This window comes from Erinaceus europaeus, chromosome 13, assembly GCF_950295315.1.
Source record: "Erinaceus europaeus chromosome 13, mEriEur2.1, whole genome shotgun sequence".
Taxonomy (NCBI): Eukaryota; Metazoa; Chordata; class Mammalia; order Eulipotyphla; family Erinaceidae; genus Erinaceus; species Erinaceus europaeus.
The window spans coordinates 36,371,133-36,390,901 of NC_080174.1; the positions used below are offsets into that span (position 1 = coordinate 36,371,133).

The window sequence follows — 19,769 nt, forward strand, 5'->3', positions numbered from 1 at the left end:
CTTTAGAGATTCTTATTTATGGTGATGATTTTTTTTTTTTGCTTGAAAATAAGAGGAACAGAAGAATCTTAACTGTACAAAAATGTCTGGATCACTTTCAAATTACCATAAAAATTTCCTTTACATTTTGCTCATAGTTGATTCTAAAATGTTTTTTTATGATACAATTAAGACATTGGGAAACAATTAAAATGGACACACCTTTATTTTGTATATTTCTGTTTGGTGTCTTTTTTTATCTCAGCAATATTAGATTTAAAGCCTCTTAATTCTTACTAGCTTGGTTAGATCACATGTTGGGTTTCTTGGCTTCTTGATTTCGTATAAGAAAATTACTATTTGCTGATGAAATCTGTCTCATTTCTCTTTACAGTACACTCATTACATAGTACATTAAGTTAACAGACCTGATTGCTTTTATATTTTTGGCAACTGATAAGAGAATTACATAGTCTGTTATATAGTAGTTTCACATTAACATGGGTATGTATCTCTTAGAAAAAGCATAAATCCAATTATTTTTCATATGCCCATGTATGTAAGTAAAGACACCAAACATACTTCAAATGCTACTTTTAAACTTTAAAAATACTATATGAAGCTATAAATATAAATTTGAGTTAGACCCTGATTTTTCTTGGTCTACAAGAAAAAAAAAAATTCACCCTAAGTTGTATTTCTTAAATTATATTAAAATTAGATGTTACCAACTATAAAATTGTCATGAAGAGAATTAATGATAAGAATAGAAGTAATTCTGACAAAGTAATTTATTGTGCTTCCCCTACCCATTCTAAAATAGAAACTATAGCAAAGAAAAAATTTATGAAATGTAATTTTCAGGAGCTTTATATCTGTAGAGATGTCCTAATATTATTTTACTACTTAACAAATAAATGTGGCTTTTTAAGCATTAAGTGTTACTTTAGAGCTTTTCACCTTTTTGATGTTTTCTAAATTTGTGCTATTGTAGCATTTACAGAAATTTGATTCAGAGACCAGTTTTTTACTGAAATAAATAAAGCAATTTAATATATAAGTCTGAAAAATGTCAATTCAAGGAGGATTTTATTCTAGATTTATATTGTTTTTTAAAAATAATTACAAATTATGGATTCAGGAAAAATTGATTTTCCTGTTTTCCTGCCGTCTTTTTTGTTTTCCAGTCATAATTCATTTTTTTATGAGCCTGCTATTGTACTCTGTATGATGGAATATATATTTACTTTAGTAGATTTCTTCTTTGTAGGGGCCCTTCCAATATTGGCATAACTATACTTTTCCCCCATTATGCAATGTCAGTTTTTATTTGATCACTCATTTATAGCAGTTGATTAAATGTATGCTTTTATGTGATGGTGCTTTAATATTTAAAAACAAAATGTTTCTAATAAGCTGCCAGTTTTCTAGTAAAAGCAAGTTTATTTGATCAATTCATACGGAAATTGAGTTATAGTGCTTCTATAGTTAGTTGATTTTTATTTATTTATTTACTTTTAGCTATCTTAGCTATTGGGGTTATTTTGTATAAGAAAGCCTAATGCTTTCTGTTAATAGCTGACTTTTCTCTCATTTGACTTTGAAATCTGACTTAAGCCTCAGACTCTCCTAGAAAAAAAGTTAACATGGACCTTGAATTACTTGTTTTAAATTCCAAAAGAAAAGGAACATAATTTCATTCCTAGCTTAAAATCATTTAATAATCTTGAAACTCATTACATCATTTGCCTCCTGCCCATTTGGATAATCATACCTACATTTATTAATTGTATATTTGTAAAGCCTTTCCAGTCAATACTTGCTATAAGGCTATTACTTGTCAAATATAAAAACTTCTAAATATGTTAAAACTTTGTTTTGATTTCTCAAAAATTTATTACACTCAGTTACCCAGCGTTTTTCAAATCAGCTGTGGTATATGAAAGAAATGTTAATGTTCATGTTGTTCATTTTTATATGAAATATCAGGTGAGCAGCTAAGAAAAAGCCTTATAGAAAGAGTTTACTGGACTTACAAGTGTGTTTGTTTTTCTAAGAATGGGAGCTTCTGTTAACTTAATTGCCCTGAGAAAACCTATGGTTTGGGTAGACTGGCTAGAGAACCCAAATCCACCAATCAGGCATGCTCAATTTTAAGTTTGCATTCAAAGTCTTAAGTTTTCTTTATTTTTATTTAGTGAAAATGTAAGCTCTTTAAAAAGTGCATATTTAACATTTAATTTGAAGCAGTTACTATTAATATTCTTAGTTTTTTTTCTTCTTTTCAAGTATACATAGTTTTTTTTTTTTTAATTTAGAAGTTACCAGAAGCTCTGGGGTTTTTTGTTTTTCAATCATTTTCAGATGTTATCCAGAAATCTGCAAGTGTACTTTTCATGTTTTAACTCCTTCCTTTTATCACCTGACTATCAGGGAAGCGAGGTTGAGGCTGCCCTGACCTGACATGTCATGATGTCGACTTGCTAGGTGGGGTTCGCTGGGGACGATAACCAGTGGAATTGTTGGTAAGAACTTTTTTTTTTCTATTTTTTTTTTTAATCAGTAATGGGACATAAAGTGTGGAAGAATGCCCGTGTATATAAATGGGCATTTATATTGGTCTTGTGTAAAACTAAGACTTTAATATTAAATAGTTCTTTTCTTAATAGGAACATATAAGTACTTCATACTTACGCTTAAATTGTAATGGCCCTATGACTATGAAGTAATGAAGTACTGTGCTTTAAGAGGTCAGGACAGATAGACCAAATTTACAAGATACATTCAGTAAGGTCTATTTAAGGGTAATTAAGTTTGCTTTATTTTACTGTTATTTTTCCCCCTTTAGTATCTTCATTATATCAGTATTGGCTAGATTAGCATCTTAAAAGGTGTTTGTTGCACACTAAAATAGTAAAAATCAAAAGGTATTAATAGAATGGAGGATTGAAACATTAGAAAACATTTTTAATTATCCAAAAGATAACACTAAAATTCAGCTTTTAGCAATTTGGCAGATAATGGGCTCTGTATTTGATATAACTTTGGGTCCAGAGGAAATGACACAACATGACTTAAACATCACAGAAACACAAATTTATAACTTGTATTTTCTTTGAAACCTAGGGCTGGTGACAATAGATTTAGGTAGAAATAAGTCAGTATTTAGATGTTTGCTAAAAATTAACATCTCATATTCAGGATTCTGTATGGTAAAGTATGATGATTCAATTTAGTAACTTGGCACTTCTGACCATGTAATATAAAAATACAGTATAAATGACATAAGCACTGGTTAAAAGTTAATTATATGTCAGAAGAACCTCAGTATTCTTAAATCATCAACTTTTGTTGAATAGATCAGTCTAGGAAGACTTTCTTAGGCATTAAAAATGTAGTGGTCTGTGTCATGATTAGAAAACATTATCTGTAAGCTTGCTGTAGACTAGCTTCACATTACTACCATGAAATTACACTTTAACAATTGTTGTGACTATCATTGTGTTGTGGTTCTCTCAATTTTTATGCATTTAAAATGATAGAAAGGATCAGATTAGAGGCCAGGCATGGCACACCTGGTTAAGTGCTCATATTACAGTGCACAAGGATCTGGGTTCAAACTCCTGGTCCCCACCTGCAGGTGAAAAGCTTCATATGAGTAGTAAAGCAGGGCTGCAGGTGTCTTTCTGTCTCTCTCCCTCTCTATCTCTCTCCCCTCTTAATTTCTCTGTGTCTATCCAGTAATAGTTTTTTTTAAAAAGATCAGATTATAGACCTTAAAAATTGCATTAAAATGCATTTAATATGCTCTTTGGAAGTTCTATAACAATAGGAACTCTAAGGAGTTCACATAAATTAAGGAAAATGCAGTGCAAATTTGATGGCTTCTATTCACTTAATATTTTTCATGCAATCAGAAAAGGAGACATATGGGGCCAGGCGGTGGCACACCTGGTTAAGCATTAACATTAGTGTGCAAGGACCCAGGTTCAAGCCCTTGGTCCCCATCTGCAGGAGGAAAGCTTCACAAGTGTTTTAGCAGGGCTGCAGGTGTTTCTCTCCCTATCTTCCCTCAAGTTCTCTGTCTATCCAATAGTAAATAAATATAAAAAATTAAAAAGAGAGACATTGTGGGGGGGAAATTTTAACTTCTCACATAGAAATTTTCATTTTATGTAGTAATTTTTTCAGGATCCCATGAACACTGCTTATCTTGATTTTTCACAATGCCTAAAAAAAGGAAACTTCTCTAGAGTGTTCATTAAGACAGATCTGTACATTAATAAATCTTGTTAAAATGCTTAGTACTGTGTTATAAGACAATTTCTACAATTGAGTTGAAAGTTCCTGCAAACATTACAGATTGTTGAGAATGCATATAGTAATAACAAATATTAAAGTAGGAAGTTTTGAGACTTTAATCATCGATTCAATAAATGCTTTTGGTATAGTGTTCAGGTGCCATAACTGTATGAAATATTTGTATAATGTTAAATATTTTTAATAAAATCTAACATGTTCAAAATGTTGTGTTGGTGATTTTGGGTGGGGTGTCATGGGTTCATTTGTGCAAAACAAATTCAGTAGTACTATAATTGAGATTTTTTTTTTTTTGTAGCCAAATGGAGTTTCTGTTTAGTACTAGATAACTGGGCATCTATCAGAAGGGAAGGTAGTGAAGGAGTGTGGTGGTAAAAGAAAGTAAATGGAGGGGCCAGGTGGTGGCACACCTGGTTGAGCACATATGTTAGAATGCTCAAGGATCAGTGTTTGAGCCCCCAGTCCCCACTTGCATGGGTAAAGCTTTGCGAGTGGTGAAGCAGTGTTGTAGGTCTCTCTCTGTCTACACTGTCCCTCTCTTTCACCCCCTTCCCTCTTGATTTCTGGCTGTCCCTTTAAGTAAATGAAATTTTTAAAATATAACAATAGGGGGTTGTGTGGTAGCACAGCAGATTAAATGCACATGGCGCAAAGAGGACCGGTGCAAGGATCTGGGTTTGAGCCCCCAGCTCTCCACCTGCGGGGAGATGCTTCACAGGTGGTGAAGCAGGTCTGCAGGTGTCTGTCTTTCTCTCCGCCTCTCTGTCTTCCCCTTCCTCCATTTCTCTGTCCTATTCAATAACAAGATCAGTAACAACAACAGTAATAACCACAACAATAAAACAAGGGCAACAGAAGGGGGGATAATAGCCTTCAGGAGCAGTGGATTCCTGGTACAGGCACCAAGCTCCAGCAATAACCCTGGAGGCCAATAATAATAATAACAATAAAAGTAAAAGTAAAACAAACAAAAGTGCCAGAAGTAGCTGTCCTGGGATTAGAGCTGGGTCTACAGGTATCAAAAGGGCATGTTGATTTTGATCTAACAAACTTATCAAATTATCCACATTGGAGATGATCTTTGCAAACATAGGTTGAAAACTTTTACAATGTTTTTAGTAGTCATTTTATTTCTCTACTAATCTTGACATGCCACCAGAAAAGTGGCAAGGGAATACTTGAAAGGTTTAGATGCATTGTAGGAAATACTCAAATGTAGAAGTGTTCCATTTCATAAAGTAAACTTTAAGGAGTTTCTGTTTTCAATCTGGTCTCATTCTCTTGAAGATAGGCCTAATGCATTTTTCTTTGAAGTTATTTAGTTCCTTAAAGTTAAAAAAATTAAAAAAGTAGAACTTCTATAGCTCAAAATAAAACTCAGGCAATTAATGTACTTCAGATACATAAGTGTATCTCAAATGAAAACAAAAATTTAGGAGGAAAGTGTTAGGAACCTGACTACTTGCAAACAAATTGGAACTGTTCAGAAGTAATAGTAATATATTCTGCCTTGTGTCTTTTGAATGTGAATTCTGGGGAAGAAAAAGTAATTACTATTTAAGATAAAGAGTAAACACATACTTCTAGCTATTTTCCAGAGTCTACTGATGTTGTTTTTTTTTCCTTTCATCTCCAGGTAAAAGGAAACACTGATACAGGGAGGAATATTATAACCACAGAAAATGTCTGAACTCTTAGATTACAGCTGGGAGTAGGGACTGAATTGAAGTTGGTTTTTGTTTATTTTTATAAGTAAGAGGAGGTGATTTTGCCATTCATATTAAAATTAGATTCTTGATGTCATTATTATCTTTGATGTTTATTATATAGAGATAGCCAAAAATCAAGAGGGTGGGGGAGGTTGAGAGGGAGAGAGATAGACACATACAGCACTGCTTTACCACTCACAAAGGTTTCCACCTGCAGGTGGAGCCTGGGGGCTTGAACTCAGGTCCTGGCTCATTGAATCGTGTGCTCAACCAGGTGTGCCACCACCTGGCCCCTAGATTTGTGATGTCTTTTGGCTTTGCCTGAAACAACAAGATTCTACTAGGCATTTTCACAAAATTTACAACTTCATCATGACCTTTAAAATATCAGGGTTTTTATACAATTTTAAAAAAATATTATTTATTTCCTTTTGTTACCCTTGTTTCATTGTTGTAATTGTTGTTGTTATTGATGTCATTGTTGGATAGGACAGAGAGAAATGGAGAGAGGAGGGGAAGACAGAGGGTGGGAGAGAAAGACAGACACCTGCAGACTTGCTCCACCGCCTGTGAAGCGACCTCCCCGCAGATGGGGAGCTGGGGTTTTGAACCGGGATTCTTATGCCAGGCCTTACGCTTTGTGCCATGTGCGCTTAACCCACTGAGCTACCGCCCGACTCCCTATACAATTCTTTTTTATGGGTAGAGATGATGATCAGTATTATCAAGCATAATATTAACCAAAATAGAGGATCTCAACTTAAGTTTTTAAAAATGTGTCAAAAGGAAAATAGTCTGTTATATATTATTATACTACATATTCACTATTTTATATACTATGCCACACTAACGACTGGAAGCAAAGTCATTTATGTTCAGTAGGATTAATTTCATACTTAGGCAAATTTTTAAAAAATCATACTTTAGGGCCAGAGAGGTAGCATAGTGTTTATTCAAAGAGACTCTTCATTCCTGAGGCTCCAAAGTCCTAGGTTCAGTCCCGCACACCACCAATAATGAAATGAGCAGTGCTCTGGTAATTAATTAATTACACTTAAGTAAATTTCAGTCGCCCAGAATTTTAAGTATATTACACAGGGGGTTCATGTTTCTTTTTTTTTTTTAAATAATTTATTTCTTTATTGGGGAATTAATGCTTTACATTCAACAGTAAATACAATAGTTTGTACATGCATAACATTCCCCAGATTCCCATTTAACAATACAACCCCCACTATTTCATTCATCATTTTTCATGGACCTGTATTCTCCCCACGCACCCACCCCAGAGTCTTTTATTTTGGTGTAATACTCCAATTCCATTTCAGGTTCGACTTGTATTTTCTTTTTTAATCTTGTTTTTCAACTTCAGCCTGAGAGTGAGATCATCCCATATTCATTCTTCTGTTTCTGACTTATTTCACTCAACATGATTTTTTCAAGGTTCATCCAAGATCGGCTGAAAACGGTGAAGTCCCCATTTTTTACAGCTGAGTAGTATTCCATTGTGTATATATACCACAACTTGCTCAGCCACTCATCTGTTGTTGGACACCTGGGTTGCTTCCAGGTTTTGGCTATTACAAATTGTGCTGCCGAGAACATATGTGTACACAGATCTTTTTGGATGGATGTGTTGGGTTCCTTAGGATATATCCCCAGGAGGGGAATTGCAGGGTCATAGGGTAGGTCCATTTCTAGCCTTCTGAGAGTTCTCCAGACTGTTCTCCACAGAGGTTGGACCAATTGACATTCCCACCAGCAGTGCAGGAGGGTTCCTTTGACCCCACACCCTCTCCAGCATTTGCTGCTGTTATCTTTTCTGATGTATGACATTCTCACAGGAGTGAAGTGATATCTCATTGTTGTCTTAATTTGCATTTCTCTGACAATCAGAGACTTGGAGCATTTTTTCCTGTGTTTCTCGGCCTTTTGGATCTCTTCTGTGGTGAATATTCTGTCTAAGTCCTCCCCCCATTTTTGGATGGGGTTATTTGTTGTCTTGTTGTTGAGTCTGGCAAGCTCTTTATATATATTGGTTATTAAACTCTTATCTGATGTATGGCATGTAAAGATCTCCCGTTGTGTGAGGGGTCTCTTGGTTTGGGTAGTGGTTTCTTTTGCTGTGAAAAAGCTTTTTAATTTGATGTAGTCCCATAGGTTTATACTTGCCTTAGTCTTCCTTGTAATTGGATTCGTTTCATTGAAAATGTCTTTAAAATTTATGCGGAAAAAAGTTCTGCCAATATTTTCCTCTAAGTATCTGATAGTTTCTGGTCTAACATCCAAGTCCTTGATCCACTTGGAATTTACTTTTGTATTTGGTGAAATACAGTGATTCAGTTTCATTCTTCTGCATGTTTCAACCCATTGTTTCCAACACCATTTGTTGAAGAGACTCTGCTTTCCCCATGTAATAGTCTGGGCCCCTTTGTCGAAGATTAGATGTCCATGGGTGTAGGGCCTCATTTCTGGGCTCCCAATTCAATTCTATTCCACTGGTCAGTGTGTCTGTTCATGTTCCAGTACCAAGCAGTTTTGATGACAATGGCCCTATAATACAGTTTGAGATCTGGGAGTGTGATGCCTCCGGTTCTGTTCTTTTTTCTCAAGATTGTTTTGGCAATTCTAGGTCTTTTCTGCTTCCAGATAAACATTTGTAGCATTTGTTCTATTCTCCTAAAAAATGTGCTTGGGATCTTGATGGGGATAGCATTAAATTTGTAGATGGCTCTGGGTAATATATTCATTTTGATTATGTTAATTCTTCCAACCCATGAACATGGAATATCTTCCCACTTCTTTGTGTCTTTTTCAATTTCTTTGAGTAGTGACTCATAATTTTCAGTATACAAGTCTTTCACTTCTTTGGTTAGGTTTACTCCTAGATATTTTATTGTTTTTGTTGCTATAGAAAAAGGAACTGATTTCTGGATTTCAATTTCTTCTAACTTACTGTTTGCATAGAGGAATGCTACTGACTTTTGAATGTTAATTTTATAGCCTGACACATTACTGTATTGCCTGATGATTTCCAAAAGCTTCTTGCTGGATTCCTTAGGTTTTTCCATGTATACTACCATGTCATCTGCAAATAAGGAGAGTTTGACTTCTTCTCTTCCAATCTGTATTCCTTTAATTCCTTGCTCCTGCCTGATTGCTATGGCAAGAACTTCCAACACCTTGTTGAATAGTAATGGTGATAGTGGGCAGCCCTGTCTGTTACCTGATCTGAGGGGAAATGCTTCCAGTTTTTCACCATTGAGTATGATGTTGGCTGTAGGTTTGCTATATATAGACTCCACTATCTTCAGGAATTTTCCATCTATTCCCATTTTTTGTAGTGTTTTGATCATAAAGGGATGTTGTATTTTGTCAAAGGCTTTCTCTGCATCTATTAATATGACCGTGTGGTTTTTGGTCTTGCTTTTGTTGATGTGGTGGATCACATTGATTGATTTACGTATATTAAACCAACCTTGCATCCCTGGGATAAACCCCACTTGGTCATGATGAACAATCTTTTTGATAAACTGCTGTATCTGGTTGGCTAGAATTTTGTTCAATATTTTCGCATCTATGTTCATCAGAGATATTGGTCTGTAGTTTTCTTTTTTGGTTGTGTCCCTGTCTGCTTTTGGTATCAGGGTGATGTTGGCTTCATAGAAGCTGGCAGGGAGTATTCCAGTGTCTTCAATCTTCTGGAAGACTTTTAAAAGTAGAGGTATTAGTTCTTCTTTGAAAGTTTTGTAGAATTCATTTGTAAAACCATCTGGTCCAGGACTTTTATTTTTGGGGAGATTTTTGATAACTGTTTCAATTTCATTAGCTGTGATGGGCCTGTTCATGTTATCCACTTCCTCTTTACTTAGTTTTGGAAGTTGGTAGGTATCTAGGAAATCATTCATTTCTTCCAGGTTCTCTAGCTTGGTGGCATATAGTTGTTCATAGAAGCCTCGCATGATATGTTGAATTTTTGCTGTGTCTGTTGTGATATCTCCTCTTTCATTTACTATCCGATTTATTTGGGTCTTCTCCCTTTTTTGTTTTGTGAGTCTGGCTAAAGGCTTGTCGATTTTGTTTACTCTTTCGAAGAACCAACATTTACTTTCATTGATCTTTTGTATGGTTTTCCTATTCTCAATGTTATTTATTTCTGCCCTAACTTTAGTGATTTCTGTCCTTCTGGTTGCTTTAGGATTCCTTTGTTGTTCTTCTTCTAGGTCTTTAAGATGTGCAATCATGCTGTTTATTTGTGCCTTTTCTTGTTTCCTAATGTGTGCTTGTATAGCTATGAACTTCCCTCTTAGGACTGCTTTAGCTGTGTCCCAAATATTTTGATAGCTTGTGTCTTCATTTTCATTGAACTCTCGAAACATTTTGATTTCTTCCTTGATTTCCTCTTTGACCCAGAAGTTGTTAAGAAGTGTACTGTTGACCTTCCACATTTTGGGACTGTTACTAATCTTTTGTTGATTGTTAAGTGTTCGTTTAATTCCACTGTGGTCTGAGAAGATGCTTGGGATGATTTCAGTGCTCTTGAATTGGCTGATGCTGTCTTTGTGGCCTAACATATGGTCTATCCTTAAGAATGATCCATGTGGATTTGAGTAAAATGTGTATTCCAGTTTCTTGGGATGAATGACTCTGAAAATGTCCAATAGTTCTAGTTTATCTATCTCTTCATTTAGCTCCCTTATGTCTTTATTGATTTCCTTCCTGGATGATCTGTCAAGTTGAGATAGTGGGGTGTTGAAGTCCCCTACTATGATTGTGTTACTGTTAATATATTGCTGTAGCTCTTTCAGTAGAAGTTTGATGTATTTAGATGGCTTCTCATTGGGTGTATAGATATTAATAATTGTTAAGTCCTCTTGATTGACTGATCCCCTCTGAGCATTAAGTAGTGTCCATTCCTATCTTTTTTAATCTTATCTATTTTAAAGTCTATCATGTCAGATATGAGAATAGCTGTTCCTGCCCTTTTTTTGTGGGCCATTGGCTTGTATGATAGTTTTCCATCCTTTCACTTTAAGTCTGTGTTTGTCTTGTTGAGTTAGGTGAGTTTCTTGTAGTCAACATATTGTTGGGTTGTGTTTTCTGATCCATCTTCCTACTCTGTGTCTTTTAATAGGTGAATTCAGGCCATTGACATTTATTGATATCAAAGATTGAAGATATTTTAACACCATTCTTGTAGAGTTTTAGAGTGTTTAGATATATGTCCTATTTGTGGTCTGGTTGTTTATAGGAGACCTTTCAGAACTTCTTTCAGGGCAGGCTTGGTGATGGTTGCTTCCTTCAACTGTTGCTTGACTGAGAAGGTTTTGATGCTTCCATCTAGTCTGAATGACAGTCTAGCAGGATATAGTATTCTTGGCTGAAAGCCTTTCTCATTGAGCACTCGATAGATATCTTGCCATTCTCTTCTGGCCTGTAGTGTTTGTATGGAGAAGTCTGCTGCTAATCTTATGGGTTTTCCTTTGTAGGTGACTTTGTTTTTCTCTTGAAGCCTTGAGGATCCTTTCTTTATCCTTATTCCTTTCCAATCTAAGTATGACATGTCTTGGTGTCTTTAGGTCTGGGTTAATTCTGTTTGGGACCCTCTGGGCTTCTTGAATCTCTATGTCTTTGGTGTTGTCTAGACTAGAGAAATTTTCAGCTATTATGGCCTGGAGAATGCTTTCTTCCTCCCCTTCTCTTTCTTCCTCTGGTAAGCCAATAATGCGTATATTGTTTCTTTTGAAGTCATCCCATAGGACTCTGTTGTTGTTTTCAGCATCTCTTAATCTCTTTTTGAGATCTCTTACTTCTTTTTTAGTTGTCTCTAATTCATCCTCAATCTTGCTAATTCTGTTTTCAGCCTCATAGATTCTATTCTCTCTGCCCTCTACTGCTTTCTGGAGTTCATCTATTTTGTTGCCCTGCTCTGATACTGTTTTAGCTTGTTCAGCTAGTTGCCTTCTTAGCTCAGCGATTTCAGCTTTCAGCTCTCTAATAACCATGAGATAATTAGAATTTTCTTCCATTTTCTCATTTGTTGTTCCTGCATTTCTGACTACAATTTTTTCAAATTCTTTACTCACTCCTATTATTATTTCCTTAGCTAATGTTTGGATGTTGAACTCGTTGTTTTGTGCTTACCCTCTGGAGGACTTTTAGCTGGACTCTTCTCCTGGTTCGAGTCTCCAATATTTTTTCTTGTTGTTTTAACCATTTTATATATGTTAACAGTTTTTTCAATCCCTGAGTTGGAGCTCAGTGGTGTAAAAGCCTCTTTTTTTTTTCTTCCCTGTAGGCTATGGGAGCCTGAGGGCTTTTAAACTATCAATAGGCTTCTTAGCTTAATCACTGACTCCTGATCAAGAGATAAAGCAGGGTGTGGCAGAGATAATCTAGTGGTTATGCAAAGAGACTTTCACAGCCCCTCAGCTATGCCACCGAGGTATAGGTCTTCTCCTGAGTTTCCCTGTTAGATCTCTGTCCCCTGGTGTCCCTCCCTGTTGCTGCTCCAGATTCTGAGGGTAGTAGCAATGGAGACTCAGAGTTGCACTTGGTGAGTCTCTGGGGAGTCCTTTCCTCCCTTCAGCTGTCCCCTTGTTGTGGAGCAGACTGGAGGTGGTGTCTCCACTGATAAACTGTTGAACTGTTAGCAGCCACTTAATCTCTCCTTAGGCCCCTCTCTCCTCTCTGTCACCAGCCACGCATGTTTGTACTCACGGGTGATTTACTGGGTTCCTGTGGTCATTCTAGTCCTGTCTTGTTTAGGTCCGGGTGGTCTCCTTTGGTATTCCTAGTTGATCCGGGAGAGGAGAAGAGAGGAGAGAAAGCGATCTGCTGCTCGTAGCTCCGCCTCCCGGGGGTTCATGTTTGTAATCAATTAGTTGATTGATTTTTTTTTTTTTTTTTTTTTTTACTTTGGACAGACATTGAGAAGGAGAGGGAGAGAGACAGATACCTGTAGCACTGCTTCACCTCTTGTGAAGCTCCCCTATTGGTGGGGACCAGAGGCTTAGAACCTGGCCCTTGAGCATGATAAAGTGCACTTCCTGGCCCTCAGTATTTTTTTTTTAAAACAAACTACATAATAAGTGCAGTTTGCCCTTTGTTGATTATATCTGAACTAAAGAAAATGAAAGACAATAAATACTTTCATATATGTATATATGTGTATGTATATTTGTGTGTTTAAAAGCCAGTATAATTTTCATTAGCTGAGTTACTATTTGAGGATTTGATGGTCTATAATAACTATATATATATATATATATATATATATATATATATATATAAATTTCGATCCTTTGGTTGTAGTGGTGCTAATAAGTACCTAAACTGGTTTGATCAAAAGGACTTGTTGAGTATACTTCTGGCAAGTTATGATATAACTAGATCCTTTTGATCAGATGGTACATATTTAGCATTTAATTGTATTGAAGCTTCCTGTGCTTCTACTAAGAAATAGGGCATTAACCAGTTTATATTTTAAATTAATCTATTTAGAGTTGGTGTGGAAAACAATTTGATCTATTTCAACAGTAAATGTTATTGAAACTTAAATCATGAAGCATGATGTATGCATGTGTGCTAGTTGTGATGTTATTTCATGTTTACAATGTGGAAAAGTGGTAAATATTTTTTTAATTTTATTTATTTTATTTTTGAGAGATGCAGAGAGAGAAACACCAGAGCAGTGCTCAACTCTGGTTTATGGTGGTGCAGAGGATTGAACCTGGGATTAAGGAGCCTCAGGCACAAGAGTCTATTTGCATAACCATTATACTGTCTCCTCTGCCCAATAATTTCTTGAGTTTATAAAAAATAATTGTGAAAGGACTTATAGCAGTTATTTTAGTTTTCTTAAAATGTCTTCAGTCACAATTCACCAGATTTTCTTGGAACTTTAATGTGGGTGGAGACCTAAGGATTTTGTTTAAAATATAGATTCTGATTCAGTAGATTTGAGATAGGTAAAATGTTGAAATTTCAAACAGATTCTAGTATCACTATTCCTAGTACTACTTTGAGTAGCAACGTCACAAATTATCTCAAATTTTGGAGGGGAAATGGTTTCAGAGTGCCGATCTCAGTAGAAAAAAGAACAGATGTTTGCAATGATTTACAGAATCTAATTGGCTTAGTTGAAATTTAAAAACTGGAAAACTCCACACAAATGTTAATGGTGTTTAGAGTCCCAAGGAAAGGTTAGAAGTATTAAAAAAAAAAATCAAGAAAAAGTTACCCTACATAGGGTTAGGAAGTGGAAAATAACAATAGGAAGGAAAAAGAAAAAAAATTACAGGTCACTGAAATGTCATGGAATATTTATTTAGGAAGTAAATTAAGAAAGTAGGTTATGTAGCATAAAAACTTCTGAAATCCCATAAAGTGGAGATTAATAGGCTACTACATATATTCTAGTCCCTCCCTTCCTTCCTTCCTTTTCTCTCCTCTCTTCCCTCTCATTTCTTTTTTTCTTTTCTTTTTTCTTTCCCTTTCTTTTCTCTTCTTTTCTTTCTTTCTTTCTTTTTTCTTCTCTTTCTTTCTTTCTTAATCTGGTTATGAGATAATAGAGTTCTACTTTGGTATAATGAGGCACTGGGCTGTAAATGGGACACTTCAGTATTCAGTGCTTTCAGTATGCTCAGTCTGTGCTACAACAGCTTCCCCCTAGTTACTATTTTGCTTTGTTTTAACTTCTGGCTTTGGTGGGGAAAGTTAACATTTCTTAATTAAAACAATATTAATCAAAACCTATGTTTATTTACAAAGTCAGAATTCTGATTCTCTGCCTAATTAAAAACTAGAGAGTAGAAATATAGCTAATAGGAGGTTTGAATTGAATGTTGTTTTATGCTTACTTTTAATTTGTCTATAATAAACTTAATTTGAATTTAAAGTTAAAATAATTTTGTCATATAGTTAACTGCTGAAAGTATGTATGTTGCTGATAGTCATTTTTTTTTTCATAAAAATTTGGGCCAGAATATCATTGGTTATTGATCTCTAAGCCAGTTTTTATCAAGTGATTTAGCAAAGAGTACGATTTTCCAAATGTGTTGAGGACTAAAAATTTCCCTTCATATAATTTATTCATAAACTCTAAATTTATCTTCATTCTGAATCCGATTTATATGAGTGTTTAAAGAATTTTTAAAGTGTTTGTATAATAAGCCATCTCCATCATCTAATATTTAATTTCAGTTCTTCTACAATTTTCAAGAACCAGGTGGAAGAGTTTGAAAGGCTTCACTTATCAGACCTGAATGTTTGTGCGCGTGATAGAAAATTATGCATAAAAGAGACCAATATGTTCAGCTCTAAAATTGGTGGTATGGTGAACCTACTTTTCTTTTGTATTCTTACAAATGTAACCTTCCCAAAAAGAAAGTTGGTCTTAATACATTTTTTAAATGCCTATATTGAGGATATTTTCTGCTTTTATATTCCATGAAAATCTGAACCATATAGAAAACAAATCAACTAAAGTCAATTTCCTTTTAAAAGCCTGTTCTTGACTATAATGTCTTCTAGAATTCCTTGTAATTTGGTCCGTTACTTGAAGTGATGGAGAATACTCGTCAAGAATAGAATCAGGAATTCTTAGTACTTACCAGTACTTTTAAAGTCTTTGTGTACAATGTGGTACTATTTTAGGTAAGCAATGTAGTATTATGTTAGGGAGGATCTAAAGGCTTATTTACCATGCCTAAAACTCTCAAAGTCACTTATTTGAGTTTATAACTGGTCAGTTGGTCCGGCTTTACAGAAAACTAGCTCTCTTTCATAAATTTTGCAAGTTTTTTAAAAAAATATATTTATTTTCCTTTTTGTTGCCCTTGTTTTATTGTTGTAGTTATTATTGTTGTTGTTATTGATGTCGTCATTGTTGGATGGGACAGAGAGAAATGGAGAGAGGAGGGGGAAGATGGGGGGGGAGAGAAAGACACCTGCAGACCTGTGATCTGCCAGAGGGGTATTATTGACATGAAATATGTTAATAAGAAATCCTCCCATTATTTTCTTAAAAGTTGTTATCACTGCCCTTACATCTTAATCTGAAAAGTAGGTTAAACCTATAAGTGCTTCTTAAAATTTGCCCAATTTGATTCCTAAAGTAGAATAGTTGTGTCTGTAAGATGTATAATATAGTAGCCTTGAAGAAAGAATTGAGTAACTGAACATTTTATTCTCATATAATTTAGGTGGTAAACATTTGAGAAAATTTCCAAAATTAATAAGATAGCAAACTCAGATTGAGTCTTTGTCATGCTTTGTAGTAATAAAAATGTTTAACCTTTATTGATGTCACATGTTCTTCACCTTAAAAAGGGGATTGTAAAAATATATAATTATTGCTAGTTTATTTCACCATAGGTGGTTTTTTAACATAGTAGTGGGAATTACCAAAACTTTACCCTTGAGAAATATTTATTATAAGAGTAATTAACTTTTTTTCTTTTCAGAAAGTTCAGTAACACCATGATCAACCTGGTAATGCTTAGAAAGGAATAATTTAAATGGATTAACCAAATATACATATGTTAATTTAAAGTTTAAATTTAGTTTATACTTAATAATAACAATTTGGGTTTTTTTGTTTGTTTGTTTTTTAAGTGTTTATCATTGGATGGAGACAAAGAGAAATTAAGAGAAAGGGGAAAGAGGAGAGAGATAGACATCTGCAAACCTGCTACACCACTTGCAAAACTTTTCCCCTGCAGGTGGGGATTAGGGGCTTAAACTTAATACTGAGTATTTCCAACATCTGTCATTTTCTTGTTGTCTCAGCTTATTTGTAGGCAAAGGAGATAGCTTGACTTTACAGCACAGGACTTAACAGACCAGAGTGGCTAAGTTCAATCCATAGTACCTTTCTACACCAGAGCTGAGTTCTGCTGTGGTTAGTTATCAATATTTATTAGCTCTTAAAAGTAAGTGTAAATGTGGAAATAGAGATAGTTTAATACTGAACCCTGTTGAATCTGATACCAGAGTTCACATTTTAACCACCACTTTGCTTCTTTGTATTTTACTTACTCTATGAAGTACTGTCAAGTAAATATCATTAGAATTCTTTGAGGGGAGTCGGGCAGCAGTGCAGCGGGTTAAGCGCACGTAGCACAAAGCGCAAGGACCCCAGTTAGAGCCCCTGGCTCCCCACCTGCAGGGGAGTCGTTTTATAAGTGGTGAAGCAGGTCTGCAGATGTCTGTCTTTCTTTCCCTCTCTGTGTCTTCCCCTCCTCTCTCCATTTCTAACAATAACTACAACAATAAAACAACAATGGCAACAAAAGATAATAAATATTTTTTTAAAAGAATTATTTGAAATACTGAATAACTAGGTACAATGGCAAACACTAGTAGTAGTACTAGGTACGACTAGGTGATTAGGCTACTGGGTTCTCCTGGAGGGGCTAAGAATTAATCTTAGAAGTAAGAGCATAAGAATTGTTTTGGTGGTGATAATCAAATATTGATAATATTTGGATAGCTCAGGAACTTTCTGTAGATCAATATACTATCAGTATAGCCTTCATTAACTGAGTAGTGCTAATGCTCTTAAACCTTCTTACATCTAGGGTTTTTTTTTTTTTTAATAGCTTTATAAGTTAGTGGGTATAATTGCACACCATTCCCACCAGCAGAGTTCTGTGTTCTACATTAGTTTTTTAAACTATTCTTTTGTATTAACAGTCACAAATTTTACTAAACATCTTGTAATTAGAAATTTCCTTTTGATAGTCTCAAGTTTAAACTATGTCTTAGTATTTTAGCGTTTGTTTTAAAGTACTTTCAATAAAATGGAGTTAGGTTGTGCAAACATTGTGATTTTACATGGAATTCAGTTTTATTGTTTAATTTTCTTTTTTAAAAATATTTGTTTTAGATAGAGACAGAAATTATGAAGAGGGAAAAAGAGACATCTCCAACATTGCTTCACTGCTCATGAAGTTTAAGTCTTGAAGTTAAGTCCTTGTGCATGGTAATGTGTGCACTCGGCCAGGTGTGCCATTCCCTGGCCAGTTTATTTACCCCCCCCAAAATTGAAGCTCTTATTCTTTGAAGGTAAAAGCCACTCCCCAACCCCCTTCCTTCCCTCCTTTCTCTCCTTACTCAATAGACTGTTTTGTACCTTCCCAAGGGCTTTTCCAAATGTCTTTGAAATGGCTACTGGAATGTTATGAAGTATGTATTAGGTGCTTACTTTTAAGCCTGACTTTGTGTAGTATTGATGATCTTAACACTTCAATACTGTAAGGGCTGGGTTCAAACCTGGGTCATGTACAACTTATTTCCTAATTTATTTTATTTTATTTATTTAGGTATTAACATGAAATTGAGGAAGAGAACCCAGAGCATCACGTTGGCACATGTGATACAAAGATTCAGTTTGGGGCCTCATGCTTTGTAGTTTGACACACAAGCCTCTGTACCACTTTTCTCATAATTTTCCACTCACCTTTATTCCTAGGGAAAGAAGCATTTAGTATAGGGAGTGGTGGGTGGGTAGATGAAGGAGAAAGAGGTGTCATAGCTCTGAGCCACCATCCAACTCTGTGCCTGGGGCTAGGACTTGAGCCCTGGGCCTTGCATGTGGTAAAGTGCATACTCTACTGCTATCTTCTGACCCAGAAGAGATTATCAGTTTTTAAAATCACTTTCTTGAGGAAATGTTGACATGCAAGGTTGTGGTTTCACAGGTAATCACAAGATAAATGGGGTATAGCTTCTCCAAAATAATTTTTTTTTTTAATATATACTTATTTGAGAGAGACACAGACAAGAGCTCAGCTCTATCTTAAGTTGGTGCTGGGACCTCTGGGCCTTAGACATGCTAATTCTGCACTTTTAACAGATTGAACTGTCTCTTCACTTTATTATTATTTATTACTGGACAGACAGACTATGACCTCTCCAGATTCAAAGGAGGTCTCGAAACTTTACATCAGGCTCAACCTGACGCTGTTAACTGGCTACGGAAGAAGGGCAAACGCTAGAAGAAGAAGACCTGGATAGAAAAATTGAGAGAGGAAGAGAGGGAGACAGACACCTGCAGTCCTGCCTCACCACTTGCAAAGCTTTCTCCCTGCAGGTGGGGATCCAGGGCTTGAACCTAGGTCCTTGAGCACTGTAATGTGCTCTCAACCATGTGTGCTACTGCTTGGCCCCTATCTCTTTAATTTCAGACCATTTTAGTTGCTGTTTGTTCAAGGCCATAGTGCTAATTAACAACAGTGATATTTGGCCCCATTAGTTGGTAATTTGCCTATGTAGTTATCCTTTCTGTTATTTCTTATACAATTGAGTAGAACTTCAAAATTTTTCTAAATTTCGCTAGATCTATAATTCTCCATATTTCTTCATCCTCTGTAATGCTCCCTTTTTTCCTGCTCTCTAGGAATTTCAACTATTGTTAGAGCTTATTGGATTTGACATCCAATAAAATATATCTTTAACCCTAATCTTTTACTTATTATCCCATATTATCTTTTTTTTTTTTTTTTTTCAGTTTTAACAAGGTGCCGTAATGAATTTAGCAAATTTTAAGTACAGGGAGTCAGGCTGTAGCGCAGCGGGTTAAGCGCAGGTGGCGCGAAGCTCAAGGACTGGCGTAAGGATCCAGGTTCAAGCATGTTCAAGGTTCGGGCATGAGGATCCCAGTTCTAGCCCTTGGCTCCCCACCTGCAGGGAGGTCACTTCACAAGTAGTGAAGCAGGCCTGCAGGTGTCTTTCTTTCTCTCTCCCACTCTGTCTTCT

The 19,769-nt window shown here is 35.5% G+C and overlaps 1 long non-coding RNA gene across 1 annotated transcript in view; it reads left to right on the forward strand.

Moving 5' to 3' along the window:
• Positions 1 to 1,041: 1,041 nt before the first annotated feature.
• The window catches only part of LOC132542727 (uncharacterized), a 34,722-nt gene continuing 15,994 nt past the window's right edge, over positions 1,042 to 19,769 (forward strand). The window contains exon 1 of the long non-coding RNA XR_009553700.1: positions 1,042 to 2,504. This is a non-coding gene — a long non-coding RNA (uncharacterized LOC132542727). The remainder of the gene's footprint in view (positions 2,505 to 19,769) is intronic.